We start from the raw sequence: 11,941 nt of genomic DNA, 5'->3' as shown, positions 1-11,941 counted from the left end.
CAGAATGTAAAAGAGTAGTAAGAGCTGATAATCTGATTGAATGAATCTTTAAGCATTCAATAGATTTAGTTAACAAGTCTGATTAATAAACATTCTTTAGAAAAGATATGAAACAGAAATCTATTATAAATCTAATCTTTATATCACAAAATCTGATGAAAAAAAGACTTATAAACTGATTTATTAATTCAAATGAGACATCAGAATCAGATCATGAGATTATTCAATTTGATATTGAACTGAGTGAGAAATAAATGAGTGAAAATTCTCTTCTCTCTAATCAGTTTAACTTTGAAAAAGCTGACTGAAAGACAGTTGAAGAAAGTATAAAACTGTTAAAATCTGAAAGACAGAGTGAGCTATATTGAAATCCTGGTCATGATATCTCAAATGAAATGCTTGAGAATAGAGTGAAGCTCATTATATCTATTATTCTAGCAAGTGTTAAAGATAATATTTCAAAGAGAAAGTCTTCTGAGTATTCAAAATCTTAATAGAATGAGAATATCATATCTAAAAGAAAATAATTGACTACTGCTAGAAGAGATTGAAAGAATGATATAATTTCTGATAAAGAGTTCAAAGCTGTCAGAAATGAATATTTTTCAGATATTAAAAGAGCTAAAACAGACTGCTGAAATAAATTTCTTGAAGAAGCATAAGAACAGAAAGTTTTTAAAGCTTTTAACAATACTAAAATAAGAAGTGTAGTAAAACTTTCAACCTTAGAATATGAGTTTCAGAATGAATCATATACAGCAAACTCTTTTGAGAAAAAATATCAAGCTTTTATAAGAACTCTCTTTCAAAACTTATCAGATTCAGATTCAGAGAAAGAGAATATGTCACTTCTCAACTATATTGATGAAAATGACTGGGAATGATCTGATCTTACTCAAGATGAATTAGAGTCAGCTATCTTCTCAAGTTCAGTTAAAACTGCTGCAGAGCCTGATTCAATTAATCACTTAATTATTCAAAATATATACTTCTACTTAAAGAATGAATATTTTGAGCTCTTTTTTAATCTCTTGAAAAATGAATATTATTCTGAATGCTGAAGAGAAGTCACTGAAGTGATTCTTATAAAATCTAATAGAAAAACTTCAATTCTCAAATTATATAGAGTAATATCTCTATTAAACTGTCTAGAAAAGGTTTTATTAAAAATAATAGCTACTTAACTATCTTTTATAAGCTCTATCAGTAATTCTCTTTTATTCAGTGAATAAATAAGAGATCGAAAACAGTGTTCTACAATTGACACTATTCTCTCAGTTATTCATGATATTCAAATAGCAAAGTATGAAGATCTGGTCTCAACTGCAGCTTTTATTGATATAAAAGAAGCATTTGATCATATTTCAAAGTCAAAGTTAATTCAGACTTTGAAGATGTTAAAACTGTCACTTTCTCTAATAAAATGAGTTAACTGTTTTATATCTAAAAGAATTATACAACTTTTCTTTGATGAAATGAAATAAGACAAGACTGAGATAAAAATAGAAGTATCACAAGAATCTACAATCTTATTTATTTTATTTGCAATACACACTGCATATCTATTCAAAAATAGAAATATGAGAATAGTGCAATCTCTGAGTTATGTGAATAATATTGATCTAGTCTACAGCTCAAAAACTATTAAAGAGAATTTAAAAGTGATTGAACAAGCTGTAAAGAAAATCTTTATTAGAGCAGATATCAATCAAATTTAATTTAATATGAATAAAACTGAGTTAATTCATTTCTTTTCTAGATTCAATGAGAAAGAACTATCTCTAACTCTTTTAAATAGAGAGATTAAACCCAGTGTAAATATCAAATAATTAGAAGTATAATTAAACTTCAAGTTGAATTTTAAATATCATATTCAACAAAGAACTGTTAAGACAGAAAGACTATTGAACAACATAATCAGACTATCAAATACAGAGAGAGGTCTATTCTTCCAGGCTATGAGACAGTTATATATAGCCTGTATTACATCAGTAGCTGATTATGAAGTTCAAGTTTGATGAAATAATCAAGAGAATTTCACTGAACTCTTTCAAAGTCTGTAAAACAGAGTCTTGAGAAGAATTCTGAGAGCATTCAAATCATCTTCTATTAAAGTAATGAAAATTGAAGCTTCAATTCCCTCTCCTGCTATTAGATTTGAAAAGACCTGTATGAACTATGCTCTGAGAGTTATAAAGATGAGCTTAAATCATATAATCAGAGAAAGAGTCTCTTCTTCATTTTCATCAATTAACTCTGAAAATCAACTGGATTGAAATAGATTTCTTGATTAAAATGAAAATAATTCTTTAAAGAAAATGTTTTCTCAACTGTACAGACTATAGTCTCTGATTAAAAATCAATTTTCTTCTTTAAATGTTGAAAAAGTTGATCATGAGAAGTTATCTCTCTGAAGAGAAAAGCTTGAATCTCTTATAAACTTACAAATAAGTGAACTATCTAAAGAGAAAGAATATGAATAGTATTTGAAGAGAATTTCTACAATTAATATAAAAGACTCTATTCTGATTTATTCAGATGACTTGAAAAATGAGAATTTGAGTAGATTAGACACAGACATTGCTTATACTGAAGATAATATTAATTTTATCTCAGATTTCTGAAATTTAGGCTGTGAATCTGAAGTCTTTGATGCTGAACTATTTGTAATAGTGAAAGCTTTTAAACTCATTGAAATAAAATCTTATAAAAGAGAAAATAGTTTGAAAGAGATATGAAAATTCTCTGATAGTCAAGCTGCTTTAAAAAGACTTAGAAATAGTCAGATTTATACTGATCAAATGAATCTTGAACTGATCTTAAACTCTGTTTTGAAAATTCAAAAGAGAAGAATATTAAAGCTGATAATTCATCTACACTGAGTTTCTGCTTATATGAATATTCATGATAATGAATTGGCTGATTCAGCTGTAAAAAAGAGTGCAGAATTAAGGAGATCTATTCAAAAAATTGTGTCCTGATCTTTTATAAAGAGAAAAATAAAAGAATCTTGTTTAGATAAGTGAAATAAAGACTGGCAGAAATAAAAGAAGAGTACACATTATTTAATATTTGAAATAAAACTCAAGTGAAAATCTTGTTCAATTAAATGTAAAAAGAAAATATTCTCATCTATAATACAGCTGAAACTAGGACATGGCTATTTCAAATCTTATATACAAAGATTTAATGATAGATTTAACTCAATAGAATGCTCATTCTGCAATGTAAATGAGAATTCTGAGTATATTGTAGTGCACTGTGCATTATACAATAGTCTCAGAGTCAGATTGAAAGAGAAGTATGATTTAAATCAATTAAATATGAGATTCTTATTCTCAACTGAGACAGGAATTAAATACTTAATAGACTTTCTATCAGAAACTCAAGCAGCTACAAGAAAATGACTAAATTCAGAAATATCTGAATATGAAGAGAAGAAAATCAATCAGATATAGTCTGTTAAAACAGCTATATACTATCTTTTAATAATTTGTTTTATTACAGTCTCTCTTTACTTTATCTTTTTCTTTCAATTTCTTTCTATCTATCTATTTAATGTGTCTATATTTAAGACTGTGATCTCTTTTCCTTTGTGATGATATTGTCAAATGATTTCAAAGTATCAGAAGATGTTAAAACACTGCAATTTGTAAACAGTTTTAGTATTCTCAGCTGGAATTTTCTGATTTTGTATATCTGAAATTGATGAATGTATAATAGTTAACTTTACAGATATAGGAAAAACCCCGAGAACTAAAAGTTCTCAGATAGATGTCATAGTCTCTGACTGTTTACATCTATAATTGAAGAATAATAATAATAATAACAGTCTCAATCACTTATACACCAATGCTGCAGTCAGTCTGATGAGTGTATAACAGTTTATTTACTCATCTTGAGAAGCAGTTGAATCACTTAAAAAGAAATTCAGTCTGAGATAATGCTATAGCACAGGCTATTATTACTGTAAGAAATAAACTGGCATATTACTACAGTAAAACTGAACAATCTTTTACAGAGTACTATGCTCTAGCAGCTCTACTAGATCTCTCTCATTGAGTTAACATCTACACTTCTTAAGATTGAACAGAGAAGAAATAAGACTCATATGTCAAATTAGCCTGAGACTACTACAATGTCAACTATCACAGATTTGAATGAGCAGATATTAGAGATGTGAAGACAGTGAAATACAATTCTCTAGTAAGTAACAATCTTTGATAACACTTCATATCACATAGAACTATAATACTAACTTTGAAACAGAACTTACATACATTAATTACAACTGAAAATCAGGCAAAACTACATACTTGTAAAACTGAATTTGATCACTATCTTCAAGATAATTCAACAAATTTACATATTAAATCAATTCTAGAGTTATGAAAAATTATTAAGAGTATATATTCAACTGTTACACTGATGATATGTGATATTCTGACAATTTCATTGACAGAGGTGAGAATGAAGTGAAAGTTCAACTCAAGCTAAGATATTTATCACTATCACTAAGAACAATTATAAGAAGAAATAATCAAGAAACTCATGATTGTAAAACATAGAATTATCAGACAGTTTAATACCTCTGATCACAGTATATCAGAGAAGTGTAGTTTTCATAAGAAAGTAAAGAATAAACTTGCACAAGAATATATTTAGTTATTTCATGAGTATTATCAATAATCATTATCAAATTCTGATTATATAAGCAATCACTGAATGAACTGAATGAGACTGAATTTGATCTTCAGTCTCAGTCTCATTCTGATTTTGAAAGAATGATTATCTTTCATAGTTTATTCTGAGAAATTACTCTCATTTCACTGTTCTTGAATTAAATCAGATTATTTTTCACATCATTTCTCTCAGAAATGATTCATTTTCAGATTTTTTTGAGACTTGGTCCTGGTGAGACTCACATCAAGAAATGTATGAGATCAGATCAAATGAAATCAAATGTGAAATTCATGGTCTCAGCGGTCAGTTTAGATAAATCTATCTACAAGAGTATAATATAGTGATGAGTCACGTGATCTAGTGAAATAGCTAACTGTAACAGCTGTAACAGTCAACACTCTCTCTCAAGATAACAAGAATTATATATAAAAACGCTCAATTCATCAAGATAGTCTGTCAAAACTGAATACAAATGTAAAATTAAGCATTTCTAGCTTTTCTGCCTGTAAGACCTAGTAAAATCATGAATTTTATAAATATCACAGTGTTTAGAGATTTAGTGACCTTATTCACTATCATCTAAGTAGTAAGAATATATTTCAAATTGATGATTCTCTGATTCAACTGTCAATGTGAAAAATGAAAATGTATATTAATATACTTATTTCAGACTGTAATAGCTGTCATCTTTATAAGATCTATGACACTCTTATTATTATTAAGAATCTGTATCAAAGATGTGATAATGAAGCTAAGCTCAATCATGAGATTTTGAATTCATGTTACTTCACAGACTGTCTTATCAAGAGTCATATATTCAGTCTCATTGAAATGTAGAGATACACAAGATTGCTTTACTGAATGCTATGAAATTGAGCTGTCTGTATACTTAAAAACATAGCTGAATGTCAATTTTCTATCATTATTCAAGAGGCCTGCTCAATCGGAATCCGAGTAGTTGAAGAGTAAGTAGACTGACCGTGTAACCATGTCTGAGACCAGGATCAGAATATTTGATAGTCTTATTATCAATTCAACTGATCTCATTACATAATTTTAAGATTATATAGTAGTTTCATACTGTTTCAGTAAGACTTACTGTCTACTCTTGTCACATTTTTCAAATGAGATCATGATTTTCACTTCTCAATTTAAATTATTTTTATTGCTTTAAATGACTTTAAATCATATTTGAGTATTATCAAAAAGTGCTACTTTTTAAAAAATTAAAAATAGGCTAAAAAAAAAATTCAAATGTCTAAAAATAGTAACTTTATGCTAAGAATGAGACTAAATGAGATCAAATGAGATCACTTTCTTATTTTTTCTAAGTCATGATCTTATTTTGAGATTTGATATATTGTCACTTTGCATGTTTTTTTAATGATTAGTCTCAGCGGGATTCACATCAAGAAATGTATGAGATCAGATCAAATGAAATTAAACATAAAATTCATAGTCTCAGCGGTCAGTCTAAGAGTAAGTAGAAATCATCAGGGAAATCAGAGGGAAAAGAAGAATTGATGAAAATGAATGAATCAGTGAGAACGGAAGAATCAGTGAGAAGAGAAGAATCAGTGAGAACGGACGAATCAGTGAGAACGGAAGAATCAGTGAGAATGAAAGAATCAGTGAAAACGGACCTCTCATATGAGCCGCGTCTGTAGAAAATGCTCAAATTCATTGTGTCTTTCAAAGAATGTATAACATGTAACAGAGTCTTTCAATATTAAGATGTTGAATCAATGTTCTGTTGAGTGAGTAGCATGGCAGTGTGAGTGATATCAGAATGTGTTTTAACTGCAAGATATTGCAAGCAGCTCACATTATATTAATATCACTGAATTGTGAAATCAGTCTCTTTCTCAGATATTGAGAAATTATCAATGTAGAATTCATTCTTCATCAATGTTTTAACAACAACAGTATTATCAAGATAGAAATCTTTAATAAGACATTTAATATATTGACAATGTGTCAAATCAATTCCTCTGTCAGAATAATTGACTTTCATACTTAAATACTTAGTTAATTAGTGTAGATTCTTGACTTTCAATTTCTCACTAAGTATACTCACTAGTCAATCAGCATTCTCAGCAACTTCAGATATAATGTTAAGATTGTGAACATAGATTATCATATAGAGATGATATCTGAATGTATAATATCAGAGTGCTGAATCATAGACACTGATTACAAATTCAAGATCACTTAACAGAGCTGTTAAGAAATTATATCAGATCTTCATGACAGAGTTCAGACTGTATAAACTACTCTCAATTATATAGACAAGCATTTTCAGTGAATCTGTCTCAAATTCAGTGAGTTATCTTATATAGACCTTCTTAGCAAGACACTTATACAGATATATCATCACTATATTCACTTAATAAAGTGTTTAACTGTGTAGTACTACTATGATAAAAAGAATATAATTAACAGTATCTGTGATAACAGAAGTATAGATCTCTTCTCTAGAACTCTTCTTATATTAGTTATTACAAATCATTCAATATGATTTTCTAAGAATATTATCAGAATCAGTATTCAGATCTGTGAGCCTATCTTTCTCAAGAAACACTTAACAGTCTGAAGTGATTGATTCACTCTTCAGAATATCAGATCTGAAGATTAAACTTCATATATTATATCTCTTCAGATCAGTAATCTTGTATTGTATAAACTTCTTTCAATAATCTTCTATCTCTTCTGACTGAGATATGACATTCTTATAGAATTTCAGAAGATTATCTGTAACTAGACTGACCGTGTGACCGTGTCTGAGATCAGGACCAGATTTTTTGATAGTTTCATTACCAATTCGACTGATTTTATTACACAGTTTTAACATTAGATAGTAGTCTCATACTGTTTCAGTGAGACTTACTGTCTAGTCTTGTCACATTTTTCAAATGAGATCATGATTTCCACTTCTCAATTTAAATTATTTTTATTGCTTTAAATGACTTTAAATCTCATTTGAGCATTACTAAAAAGTGTTACTTTTTAAAAAATTAAAAATAGTCTAAAAAAAACCTTAAAATGTTTAAAAATAGTAACTTTATGCCAAGAATAGGACTAAATGAGATCAAATGAGACCACTTTCTCATTTGTTTCAAGTCATGGTTTTATTTTAAGATCTCATATATAGTTAGACTGACCGTGTGACCGTGTCTGAGACCAGGACCAGATTTTTTGATAGTCTCATTACCAATTCAACTGATCCCATTACACAGTTTTAACATTAAATAGTAGTTTCATACTGTCTCAGTGAGACTTACTGTCTACTCTTATCACATTTTTCAAATGAGATCATGATTTCCACTTCTCAATTTAAATTATTTTTATTGCTTTAAATGACTTTAAATCTCATTTGAGCATTACCAAAAAGCGTTACTTTTTTAAAAATTAAAAATAGTCTAAAAATAACCTTAAAATGTCTAAAAATAGTAACTTTATATCAAGAATGGGACTAAATGGGACCAAATGGGACCACTTTCTCATTTTTTTCAAGTCATGATTTCATTTTAAGATCTGATATATAGTCACTTTGCATGTTTTTTTGATGACTAGTCCCAGCAGGATTCACGCCAAGAAATGTATGAGATCAGACCAAATGGAACCAAACATGAAATTCATGGTCCCGGCGGCCAGTCTATATATAGTCACTTTACATGTTGTTTTAATGACTAGTCCCAGCGGGATTCACATCAAGAAATGTATGAGATCAGATCAAATGAGACCAAATGTGAAATTCATAATCCCAGCGGCCAGTCCATCTGTAACAGAGCTTGAAGTACATATAGTCAGTGATTTCGCGGGTCATAATTGTGTAGAATTCAGATTATCAATGTCAGAAGTATCTTCATCATTAATCAGATGAATATCAGGTTTCAGTTTAGTAATCTGATTAGTGAGTGTCATAGATATAGCTGGTTCTGATTTTTCAGTGATCAGAAATCTCACATCACTACTGATAATAATCTTATCAGATTCAGAATTTTATAGATAATAGATTAATGTGTCACTGAATTCAATGATATGATAGAAATCAGCATATAAAGAAAGCTTATTCACAGGCTTCTTAGATTCATATAAGTGAATAAAAATCTTTACACTTAATTAATGAAAATGTCTCACATTCAGTGAGATGTTTGTAAGTGCATATTTAGAAATCTTATATGAACTTGAAATCTCAGAAGTCTCTGTAATAGAAGACTAAAATTTCAAGTTGTAAAGAACTATAGATGTAAGAGTATTATTAATTATTATAATAACTGTCTTCAGAACATCTGCTCAGAACTTCTTAAAGAGATTATCTTTTAAAAGAGCAGCTCTAATCTGTCTTATTCTTGAACTTTAAAAAATATACTTAATAATAATAAGTTACATCACAGATGATAAGTATTCAGTATTTAATTTTCTGATAAAACTCTAAGAGATAGTCAGAGAAATCTTTCAATGTACATCTACTGCTTATAAGATTTATATAAACCTTCTCAATGAGTTAAATAAATCTATATATCAGTGTCTTTGAATAATCTCATATTATACCTGTCTTGATATATTCTTTATAAAACAACTTAGTTCTAGAATCTTTAATTGTGACTTCAGTATAAGAATTCTTAGCTATAGTAATTATAGCATCAGCATGAATATGACTGAGATTATAGTATCAGTTCAAAAGAGTCTTTCATATCTTTGTATTCTTAAGGTCTATATTCATAACTGCAGAATGATTTTTATTAACAGTAGTAGCAGCAGTTATAGAAAGAACAACTTTTCAGTCAAAATTATATTCATGAGATATTATAATATACTTGACTGTCTTACTCAAAAAATTAGAATTCTCACTGAACTCTTATTCAGTGATCTTATATGTGTTATTCTGAGCAGTCTGAACTGTATAAAAAATGATATCATTCAGAGCTCTGTAAATGAAAAATAAGAAAATAGTGAAAGATAATGTAAATTGAAATCCCTGATCTTCAAGCTTTGTAAATGAGGGCAGGTTAACTATAATATTAGAAATATAATGAATATTCTGTAAGTTAATATTATCACTCTTAATCTTCAAGATAATAGTTTCAATCTTCTTGATAAACTCAGTTCTCTCTATTACAGAATTGACAGAGATGTTACTATTAAAAGATTTAATATTTAAAAAAGAATGAAGCTTATCTGTAATATTCAGACTTATATATGTATTTAAATATCAAGATCTAGAGAATAGTTTTTCAGTGACTGTGAAAGAGAAATAGAACTCAATCTTTATCATTACTGCATTTACTGCTGATTGAGAACTTATTAAGTCAGTTTTCTTCTCTTTCTTTTTATCATCATTCTTCTTATTCATCTTCTTTTTTCTTTTATCAGAGTGTAAGATGAAATATCTATTAACAGTATATTCATATCTTTTACAGTGAGTGTACTTTCATACAGCTATGTTTTTATTTTTATTTTTATTCTTATTCTTTCTCACAGTCACAGAAGCAGTCTGAGACTGCTTTTTCTACTTGATAATAATCTTCTTGAATATATAGTTGATCAGTTACTTTATTAAATTATTAATATTAATATTAATAATGAGTTCTTAATCAGTGAAGAAAAACTTATTCAGATGTATCTTAATAAACAGTCTTTAATAATCTTATAGATTGTTAAGAAAAAGATCATGATATATATCTTCAGTACTCTAACAGAGCTCTTTGTGATAAATAATAAAATAGTAAAAATGTCTCTGAAAAGTAAGATAATTATCATTCTTAACTTATAATTTTATCAATTTCTTGAAGATATTAACATGTTCTTCAGTCAGTGATATTATATATTTAATATTAATCTTATTTTATAGAGCTGAAGTATTATCAGCTTCTAAGATTTCAATAGTAATTTAAATGTTTTTAGTAAGAGTTGACAGTATATATCTATATAGAGACTTGAAATAAATCTTTCACTTCTCAGAATTAATAGAATATGTAAAAGAGAATTCTTATTGAGTTCTTAATAGAATGTTAATTTCATTAATAACTTCTGTATTAATTAATATATTAATATATCAGACTTTATAATTAGAGCTGTTAAATATAATTACTGATTTAATATTTAGAGTATATTTAACTTTCTTCTGATATTTTCACAACTTATTTCTCATAGTATCTCTTTATATAGAGATAGATATAGTAAGACATTATATAATATCAGCTGCAGTCATTTAGTTTCAAAGTATTATTTATATAAGATTTATAATTTATAAGATTGCCCGCAGTGTAATAGATAGATTGATTCAGATCATCATTAAAAGTCAGTATTTCAGAGGTGAGAAATAATGAAGAATTTATTGAGTTGAAATAAACAGATTCTGTAGATAAATATTAACTCTGCTTTTCTTTATTCTGAAGCTTTTCTGTTATTTCAGTATTAAATTTCATAGTCTGATGAAAACTGATCTCAGTCTTATCTTACAACTCAGAAACCTTCTTATAATAAGTAATTATTTTATCAATGAGTTATCTAGTAGAGTGAGTGATTCTGAGCCTTGAGCTGAACTCTGAAGTAATAGATGTATCACTTATATCAAGACAGCTCTGCTTCTTGTGAATATATTAAAAAAAATGAGTGATATTCTTTATAATAGAGAATATACTTTGTAAAAGTTAAAAGTATATAAATCTACTGATTAGTGAATTCAGGGAAAATGAAATATCTCTAATTAAAAGTAAGAGTCTTTTCAAAAAAGATGAACTATTCTTGTTAAAAATGTTGATATAACATTCTAAAAAGAAAAATGTGTCATTCAGACTATAACCTGTAGAATAGTTAAAGATTGTACTAATAGATCTATCTACAAGACTTTAATTCTCTCTTCTGCTATTAGATTTGAAAAGGCCTGTATAAACTATGCTCTGAGAGTTATAAAGATGAGCTCAAATCATATAATCAGAGAAAGAGTCTCTTCTTCATTTTCATTAATTAACTCTGAAAATGAACTAGATTGAAATAGATTTCTTGATTGAAATGAAAATAATTCTTCAAAGAAAATATCTTCTTAACTATACAGACTATACTCACTGATTAAAGATTAATTTTCTTCTTTAAATATTGAACAAGTTGATCATGAGAAGATATCTCTCTGAAGAGAAAAGCTTGAATCTCTTATAAACTTATAAATAAGTAAACTATCTAAAGAGAAAGAATATGAACAGTATTGAAGAGAATTTCTACAATAAATATAGAAGACTCTATTCTGATTTATGAA

Source organism: Blastomyces gilchristii (assembly GCF_000003855.2).
Source record: "Blastomyces gilchristii SLH14081 genomic scaffold supercont1.9, whole genome shotgun sequence".
Taxonomy (NCBI): domain Eukaryota; kingdom Fungi; phylum Ascomycota; class Eurotiomycetes; order Onygenales; family Ajellomycetaceae; genus Blastomyces; species Blastomyces gilchristii.
Note: the sequence above shows the minus strand (reverse complement) of the source record.